The following is a 10,680-nucleotide window of genomic DNA, read 5'->3' as shown; positions in this document are numbered from 1 at the left end:
TCTTGGGCAAAACAGATCTGCCGCTGTTATGTTTAAAAGTGACCCTCATGGGCTGAGGGGAGCTGTGCTGTCCTCTGTGTCAAGATGTTGCTCTCAGATAGAGAGCAGGTTGAGAAGGGAGCCGTGTATCCATTAGGACGCCGTAGGTCCCATGAACAAGCGATGCTGAAGTTCGCTCTCTCCTCTCCTGTGCTGAGCGGCTGCTGATGTGAATGTTTGTCGCATCAGAAACCTTAAATGTCCCTGTTACATTTTCTATCCTTAAAATACGTCAGTCTCACTCTGAAGATTTAATTCCAGCTTTAGATGAAGTTAACTTATTAATGAAATTTGATTTGATTTTGATAACCTGTCACACAGATTCCGGTATGGACTTTAAAGGAACAGTTGCTCCTTTAGTACAAAAGTACTCCTCTGTAGAGTAGAGTAACAATGTGGTCAACACAGTGTTACCTCTAATATGACCCCAGGGGTCACGGTTCCTACCTGATGAGCAAATGCCTTTGCATGCACACCTGCTGTCGAGAGCATAAGTCATGGTGAAACAAACGTTTCACTTTGATGGACAAGGCTTGCGGAAAAAATTATTCATTTATTTCATTATGCATGGCTGACTAAAAATAAAAAATAAAAGAAAAAATAATTAACTAATCAAATACATGCATACCCTTCATGATCACAGATGTTAAGTTTTAATTAGGGGCAGCTATAATTATTTAACAATTTTTTTTTACTGTATTTACTTTTAATTAATGGCAGACTTAAGTAATTATTTAATTACATGTTTCTTATGTTACACTATTAATCTGTCATGTAATTAGATGCTTTTTATGGTTTATTTTTGGTTTACGAGACTTAAAATCGCAAGGTAACTGAGACACATTTTTTTTAAAACGTTTGAACAAATGCAATTTTTGAACTGTGCTGTAGAAATAAAGTCAATGGAGTGACTGATAGAGAAGTGAAATAAAACCTAGCAAAGTTAAAAGCTATTTCGGAATATATGTGGATGAATCAAATTTATATTGCCCGATCATTTAAAGAAGACTGTTATGTATTAAGTTCATACCATAATGCAGCGTAGTCATTGTTGAAGTGCACATGTCAAAAAGTTAATCAATGAGATAAAGTTCACTTTTTGACGACACGTGTTTGTGGACATTATTTAGCTTTTGGCAGAAACAAAAAGAATACTAATTCTTTTTTTTTTCTTTTCTTTTTTTGTTCAACAACATGACCTTCTGGACCAAAATTGAGCTTTAGCTCGAGGTTATAATAATATGAGGTATTTTTTTTTTTTTCTGTCTGGAGATTCTAATTACAAGCATGGTCAGCTTTTACACCTGCACAGAAGGATCTATTGAATTTGAGTTTGCTCACACAAACTGGACGTCCAGGTTTCTCTACAGCGAGATTCCACTTTGATAAATTTGATTAGTAACGAGTGCAATAGCTCACAGACAACAATTCTTCTCTGCAGGACTGACCTTTGTGGAAACAGAGCTTTAAGTTTCAAAACAAAGAGAAAAATAAAATAAAATGCACATTACTGTCGCTTGCTGGATAAATGTTGCACAATCAACTTTTATTGAATGATTTCCACGCAAAATTATTTGGCGAGACAGAAAGATTTTTAAAGCTTAACTTGATTTTAGTATTTTGTATTTGATCCTCCTCTCAAGATTGAGCAATTATTTATAATACAGGCACAGATGAAATCATTCAGCAGGATGCGCCTGAAATGTGTGCAGCAGAATGAGGCTTCTTGTAGAACCCAGTGTCCATATGAGAAATTAAATGGCAAAGAAAAATACCAAACTAAGTACTAACCTATTATACAAATGGAGTTAGGCATCAAAACTCATGCTGAAATATCAGGAGTTATTATATTTTCTGCCAAGGCTTAGTATTTCTTTTTCTGAAGAGAATAATTCATTCAAGTAGAAGAGTTTACAGCTTTGGCAACACCCACAACTTTCTCCTGGACACACCTGAATTCATCTGAAAGTTTCTTTCCTTCCAAACAAGAAAATGCTACCGTTTATCAATATTAATCTGCACATTTAGCAATGTGACTGCATAACCTATTGCTAAATGAATGTTTGAGAAATTCTTGAATCTCCCTTGGCAGCCTTTCAATAGCGCCACCTGTTCACTTAAAGCTCCGCCTCGGAGCTGCAGTGCCCCAGCCGAACTCCTGCCCCTGCCATGCGCTTCCCCTGCACGGCTCCTCCAGACTAGTGGCAGCAACAATTAGCAAACACCTGGTGGAACTGCACGTCTGCTAAGCTTAACTGCATAATGAAGGAGCGCTGCCGTCATGACGAGCTGAAGAGGGAGTGTTGGAAAGGATAGAAGCTTCTTAAAGAGACAGAGGCGAATTTTAAAACATTGAACCTCAAGTTACTTTTTATATATAATTTTTAAAGCTGAAGGTAGCAAAGTTACTTGATTGTGCTATATTCCTGGAAAACATATAACCCAACTGCCCCACCCTCAGTTCTCATGAGGTCACCCATAAATATAACCTCATGTGTCAGTTTTTGCATGATAAGAGACGATGTAATCGAGCCAGGTGGACTATAGAGGTTCAACTCAAGAGGCTTGTGACCTTTACAAGTTGAGATTTATGATGACATGTGGCATAACATTGTTGTGTATGCCATTTTCATTCTGGTCTTCTTCTAACTCCATTTTCAATTCTGTTGCTTCCCTTGCGCGCTCCGAAACGGCACCATTAGTACCAATGCGTTTCCTTTACTTGCTCTGACATACGCTTAAAAAAAACAAAAAAAACAAAACCACTCCACAAAACTGTTGTGCCTCAGGTAACCACTTCCACTTGCTTTCGTTCTCTCGCCAGAGAAAGACAACTCAACTGTGTCAGATTTCAGGATCTTCCTGTCCTTGGTATTGTTTTTCTGAAGGATGATGGTGGGAGAGAAGTGTTTTTTTTTTCTTCTTCTTCTTCACTTACACCCCCTTACAGCCACCTATGCTCCCATCCGTCATGCTCACATACCTTCCAACACCTTTGTTGGATCTGCCATGAGTTTGAATTTGAAATAAGTCTGAGCCTGCAGAGAGGCTCAGCCTGTAATGTGTCCATAATTTGGAAAGCTTGCCTCTTGGAGAGTGCTCTAGCATACAGATGAAAAAAATCATTACCTCGGTGTAATAAACTACACTGCGGATGGTTTTTACTTCTTTAGGAAAATACACTTTCTCCTGTTTTTTTTTTATTATTTATTTATTTATTTATTTATTTATTTATTTAAATAAAGTTATTTAACACAGGCAAGAGTGAAATTGTGTTAGTTAATTATGTCCTTTAGACTAATTCATGTCATGTATTGAGTACAACATTAAGTTACAACATTTCTTTCATAATGACTTTATTTAGCCAGGAGGTACCTATCAAGATTTAAGCTCTAATTTGTGAGTGTGTCATGGACAAAAAAAAACAACAAAAAACATTTTATCTCACTTTTACCTCGGTGAGATAAAAGTTATTCACAAAGCATCTTAGGCCTGTGAGTGTGTTCTATAAAAAAAAAAACACACACATGCACGCCTGTGGCACATGCTGTTTAGGTCTGTTTCACCTCGCAAACAATGTTGAACTATAACTCTAAAAAATGCAAAAACAAAAGAGCTCCTAACGTGACAAACGTCTAGGAATAGTGAGGAGGATTTTTAGTGAGTGTTAAGAAAATAAATTTAAAATATGCTAGTTTTGAAACTTACCATGTCTTGATTGAAATAGCCTAATTATAGTTTTAAAATCAGTAACTTATTCTGGACTATTGACCTTTATGCTGCCTGTAGATACAGCAGATGGTTTGCTAAGATCTTTTGAACTGCCCTTTATCCAGCTTTTCACACAGATCCATGAAAAGCCATGAAACAGCAAGAGTTCAGGAGAGAATCTGCTTCCACTTCGTTTAAACAATGGAGACAAATGGTCTTAGACTGTGACTTGCAGAAAGTTTTAAAAAGGGTCAGAGATAGCTTCTGGATGGATGAGGAAAGATACGCCTTATTTGAATAAATTAAAGACAAGAATACGCCTTTACTATAAAACTTTCTACACAGGAGTAACAAATTAGATTTGCTCTTGCAATTCTCCAAAGACGTCTTTGCTTTCCTTTCTTTCTTCCTTCCTTCTTTTCCATTTGTCTCAGGTAAATTAATGTATGCCTCTGTTGTTCTGCAGTTTCTGTTGTAATTTTATGCGTTGTCTTCTAATTGGATTAAACTCTGACGTCTGCACTCATTGTTGTTTTCTGTGTGGCTACACGCGGCCCGCCGGGAGAACCTGGGATCGAAGAAGATCGAGCCAAAGAGTTTTCTTAAGAAATATTATAACCTAAAATCTTCTTCAACATGAGTCACGAGTTTAGACAGTGGAAAGAGCGCCAAAAAGGAGAGATACTTTCCATAAAACAGATAAAGCTGTGCCAAAAGCATGGTCAGCTAATAACTGTCAGCTAATAACGGATGATGTGTTTGTTGTTTTGTTTCCTGTTTTATTTTGCGTATCAACCAGTCATTATCAAAACTGGACCTCGCTGATTTATTTCAGAAAGTTTCTAGGAGTAAAATTTACCAGGGCCAATTCTATTTGCAGCAAAGACAGTATAATTTGTACAATAGGATTTGAGGGAGGTTTCTGTGGCATTTGGTCCACACTCCTTACCAGATGGTGGCGATAATGCTCCACAAAGTTGCTTATCAACCACCAATAATCAAAAATAAGAATAAGTTAATGTTTTTGGTTCAGCAAATTGTAAAAGAAGCGGAATCCCACTGGTAATTTGTACACTTGTAGTTAGATCTGAACAATTTCTTTAACTGCTAAAGACTAAATCTTTGACATGTCCCAGCTAATGAAATAATTTAGACAGTGTACTGACTCTTTCCCGTTACTGGATTGCAGAATGCTACTGCATGACTGCTGGCCTCTCCATCAATTTTACCAAAATGTCTTCGATTGGTTTTTCCTGTTGATTCATCATTTTTCTCTGGATTAATTCTAGCTTAAGTAACACTCTAAGAATGGAAAAGACTGAGTTTGTTCGGCTTAGTAATTAGTAATTTAATTCGGTTCATTTAGCTTCAAGGCACCCCCTAGTTTCAGGGTTGCGGTTCAATACCCAGCATCTTTTTAGGTTGATGTGTCACCGTTCAGCTTGTCAAAGTTAATAAGCGTGAAGCAAATAGAAGTTATTGCATTCATGCCTTCACAAAGAAAACTTTTTCTTTTCTTTTTTTCTCTAAATATATTTAGTCAGAAAAGATTGGTCATAATGTTTGTTAGGTCTTAAGTTACGTCTTATTTTTGAAAGGAAACCCTATGTTCGTCCATCATAATGCAATTTATTACACATTTTTATCAGTCGGCTAAGAGAAACACTTTACAGAAAAGATGTTCTGAGTACATTTGTGATACTACAGGGCAGTCTTAGATCTCCTCTTCAAGATAAGAAGAAAGATCAGACAATAATTAGGAGTTCCTCCTTTGGTATCATGGTATCTTAAATTGGACAAATCTAACCCAAACTTTGTTATCTCCGACAACTGCAGAAGCAACACATTTCTATGTAACTCCTTCAACGTGTGTGTTTCATATCTCCGAGGTCTTGTTCTCTACGTTTCTCCAAACGCGTTTTTTACCCACCTGTTCCTCCGTCATTCCTGCAGCACTCTAACAATCACTTTTCAACACCTTCCTGACTGAACGTCTTGTCACCTTTATTGTGGCCTTCTTACCACACCTGGTCGTCTTTGCCTCTTTCCTTCGCCTTTAGCTAAACCTGTAAGTATGTGTCACAGTTGTCATTCTCACATTTTACGTCACTGAGGCCCCATGTGAACAGTATGAATTTTTTTATACAATGTACAATGTACCACTGGCAACTTCTTCTCATCATTCCAACAAATTGTTGTGATTAATTGATTTAAGCACTTTTTTTTCACCTAAACTAATTTCACTTATGTATGTTTTTAGTCATTATGTCAGTTATTGTACACCACAAAATACACAAATGAATTGATACAGTTACAATTATTAATTGTGTATCTCTGTTACGGCCCCTGGCCTCTTGAGGCTGTGCAGGTTCCTGTTTGTTATGCAGGATCTGCTGTGGGAGCACACTTTCCTGATTGGCTGCCTGAAGGCTGTTGGAGAGCAGTTACACTATTGGACCAGCAGAGGATTATCAAGCCAATCAGACGTTGATGAGGCCCACCTGCACCCTATAAAAAGCTCCTGAATCCATTCCTCTAGAGGGGCAGCTAGTTTGAAGAAGTTTTGTAAAGCTGTACCCCTTGTTTCAATCTACAATTAATATTTCCAATTGAATATGTTGCCTAGTGTTAACACAAATGTTTCCAAATAGCCTTTTAATGCTTTAAGCAAGAATAACAAATAAAAAAAATCTGCTGTATTATGTACAAATTCCATCAGGTGCTTTAATATCCAACACACGTTGACACAGAGATATGCCCATTGTTGAGAAAATAAACATATTTTGCTATTTTCCCCTGGTTTAATTGTATTTATTCGGTTTGTAGAAATGTGTTTCACCACGGAAATAACGTTGAACCACGAGTCCAAAAAAGCCTAAAAAAAATAAACATTAGTTTTTCTCCCAGCCAGTATAAAAACATTTAGTTGCCATTTACAGTAAGCCCTGTCCTGTTTGTTTATGTCCAGGATTTTCTGGGAAAGTATATTGTAGTTGATACACTGGGAACCATCGTGAGCCCTTACACAGAGGCAAGCAATAAAGTGGCTCACTGGCAGAACACCCACCTTAGGTTACTTTAGTTACATTCTGCTAATGGGATAAACAACACGATCATGGAGAAGCATCAAGTTCACAGAATTACTGCTGACAGCATCCTGTGAGGGCCTTGGGTGGTGCCTCCAAGAAAGTAAATAAATAACGCTCTAAAGTTCTTCGACAGAATGAGTTCAGGAGAGAGAGAGAGAGAAAGAAAGGTGCTGAAAAGCAGCCAACTACAGGGAACAATAAGTATTGAAAGTCTTAAAGTTCCTGGGTGTAAAAAAAAAAAAAGTGTTGCTCCCCTTCTTATAAGCCTTGCTTTTTTTTTTTTTTTTTTTTTACAAAGGTTCTCCATGAGGCTGCTACTTACCGGTTGTCATCATCCCAACTGTCACTGAAATGATCAGTTTTCTCTTGAAATTGCACTGAGAAAATTACACCAGCATAACATTTTTGGGGGGATGATTAGTTTGACCAATATGGCTTCCCTTTGGATGATATTTCTTTGACTTCCTACTGCGGTGTGTGAAACAGAACTCAAGTCTGTCAGGTCTTTTGTGTCAAAAAGTATTTAGTCAGATTTATTGTTCAGTATCAGCAGCTGATTGTTCATATCGCCAGTCATCTGAGGTAAATAATTGTTTGAAAATCAGAAAACCCGACGGAGAAAGTGGGTTCAGTGCAAAGAACGACGTTGTGTCAAATACCGCATTTATTTTGTTCTACTTTCCAGATAAGAAATTATTCAAGGCCCATGAGAGAACTGCTACTAATAATTTGAGACGTCTTATTACAATGCAAACCTAAAACTGCAGTCACTGAAATTCCAATAAAAAAATAAAAAATGACGTACCGATTATAGAGTCAAAACTTGGAGTAGTGAGTGTAAAAAATCTCAAATGTTTACAGTGGTTCTTTAATGTTTTGTAGCCACAATAGACCAAAGTGCAAGCAGGTTGGAAACTTTAATAAGCTTTAGGAAGAATTGAATATATTTGTTTAAAAAAAACCCCAGGAACTTATAGTTTTTGGCACAAAGGGAACAGGACATCACACTGGAGAAAGTGGAACAAAAGAAACCAGGAATTAAAAGCAAACAAGGAGCTCAAATATTGAGGTAACTGTGGAGAATGACGTTGAAACCAGGTGAGATTAATCATGGGGAATGTGGAACAGCTACACATTTGAGTTCCAGTGTGGGGAAGAAAAGCTAATAACCTACTGCAACTGCAGTCTAAATTTCTACAATAAGTATTCAAATATTTATAGACTTTATTTAAAAAAAAAGCTGCACAAATCACCTCTTTCTCCATTCCTGTGCACCGAGAAAACGAGTAGGGGCAGAAGGGGTAGAAGTAAAGAAGACAACCCGTGACAGGCCACCTTGACGAGTGTGAGTTGTGTGTTCAAGAGGGAAGGGAGAAAAAAAAAAAAAAAAAACCTCAGCTGACGTTTGAGAAAGTTTAGGTGTGGGAAGTGTGCTTGATGAGGTGTCATGGGCCCAAATTCACATCATATCACACAGCTAGATGTCCATCTAAACACCTTCAGACTGTGACCTCCACTCCTTTCATGGTGCCTTTCTGGAGGTAGACTGAATGGAGTGCTCAGACAGCTTGGATTGAAAAAAGAAAAAAAATAATAATCATTTTTAATGTATTAAACTAAGGCCACGACAAATATTGCGCTTGCTCTTTGAAACGCTGTGGCATACAGTACGTGTAGGTATCCTCACACTCGAACAGACGGCGCTCAAGGCTTTAACAAGGCAGCACGGTGTGCTGGTGCAGAACATCATACCTCCGTCTTTTACCCAACTGAACTGAGCCAGGGAAATGAAATCAGCAGGCTGGGATGTGGGCTGTCTGTAATCAGGTTTCACCACCCTTCCCCATCGACTGCTGGGTCAAGATCATATAAGCGTGCTGCTGTGTCTGCCCTCCGTCCTGCCTCCCACTTGCCCCTTCCTCTCCGTTTCAGGTTTCTCCGGTCTGCCGCTGCGCTGTCATGGCTCAAGCGGACCGACGGAGGCTTATAATTCGGCTTTGGCATCAATCGGAGGTTGAGCGGGAGGCGTTTCTGCCTCTGCGAACGTTGAAACAATTAAAGCCACTATTGCTTTGTGATAATTGAACTGTGACATTAGCGATGCCTTTACATGGCGCGTCCACGATGGCACTTTGAAAAGCACGCACAGTGACATTTACAAAGAGTGGGTGATATTCCCTGACAGAGGCAATTGGATTGTATTCTTATATGTGGGAAGCCTCAAAAAGATCTAACTTTTATTGGATATAGCACTTGCCAACAATAAAAACAATTTTAGGCTCTATGGGAAGATATATACCTATTGAGGTGCTGCTTGTTTGCAGGACTGGACTGTATGGAGCACATGAGATGACATGGAGTCAGAATGTAATGAGCCTTGATGAAACTTAATAGCAGTATTGTGAGATTGGGAGCGCTCCATTTCACTGTGATGGAAGAGGCTGTCTCTTAAAGGTCCATTTGTGTCTTACCAAGGTCAGCATTTTGCCTTTAATGAGAGTAATCTCATGGCGGTGCAGTAAATACCGGAGCTGCCATCCGTACTCGAATGTATATGAGCATTGATATTGGAGCTGTGACACAGAGTGGACACAAACACATGGGAGCAAATGCGGCATTTTGATTCTCTGTTTGTACGTAAAGACTTCCGTATAAAAAGACGGTCAACCTTTACTTCACGTCGAGTCATTTTACCTCAGACAGGAGCTCTTTCTGTTTCGGATTTCATCTTTACACAATTCGAGGAAACCTTTAGGAATAATTGCATTTTAAGCTAATGATGAACCAATACAAAAAAAAAAAAAAAAACATGGACAGATCACATAAATCAGCAAAGATATGATGGAGAATTGTGAACCTCCTCATGTTTGAGTGTAAATTTCAGATGCAAATATAAACGTTCAGTCATCCCGTCTTTCAGGAGGGAGAAAAGTTCAGCTGAATCTAAACACAAAAGAATTTAAAGATAAAAAAAAAAAAGACAACAAAACAGCATGGACGCATGAACAGAATATCAGAAATGAGTAAGAAACTAAAATGAAAAGACATAAACAATGACACTGAGCAAAGGAATTAAGTTTTATGGCAAATTTAAACACAAAACCAACCAAACAAAAAAGAAACAAAAAAACATCATTCAAAAGTGAGGGAAAAAAAAGTATTTTGCAAATAAAAATAGTAAAAATTAATTTAATATTCATAACTTTAAAAAGGGGGACACATTTAGTCTGATTTTAGGAGAGCAAGATCTCTACTGTATACAATGCCAACAGTATTTTAAACCATTTGCTTTATAAATTCATAAAAAGTACATTACAACTGAGCTATCTTCCCATGTTTTAGTGAATTCAGTTCATTTATTTTTATTTTATTTTTTCTGCCGGGTGTCTTTACTGTTACTAGAACAGAGTGTAGTGCATCATCTCAAAGAGGCTAGGTGACATTAGTGGCTGTTATGTCAGCAGTGCCAGAACATAATTTCAACATTTTATGTGCAACAACCGCATAATGCACATAAATCAGAGTTTTCTGTGAGATGGGGTTGATTTATTCCATCTTGGAGTCTCTCAGACAAAGAATAATCAGCTTAGTCAAACAACCCTATATTTTCCAGAGAGAACTTTAATGATTCCTCACTTGTGAAAAATCAATCCAGCCCAGACAGGAAAGCTGCCAAATGTGCTGGATTTCATCTAATAATTGTACATGAATTTAGAAAAGATTTCCCGGATATTTCATAAAAATAGCTCAATGTGTCAAAACTGTTCCCTCACTTCTTAAGTACATTAACACAGTAACATGCAGAAAAAACAATATATATATATATATATATATATATATA

The sequence above is a fragment of the Poecilia latipinna genome, unplaced genomic scaffold, assembly GCF_001443285.1.
Source record: "Poecilia latipinna isolate Pla-1442-1.1 unplaced genomic scaffold, P_latipinna-1.0 Scaffold1814, whole genome shotgun sequence".
NCBI classification, from domain to species: Eukaryota; Metazoa; Chordata; class Actinopteri; order Cyprinodontiformes; family Poeciliidae; genus Poecilia; species Poecilia latipinna.
Note: the sequence above shows the minus strand (reverse complement) of the source record.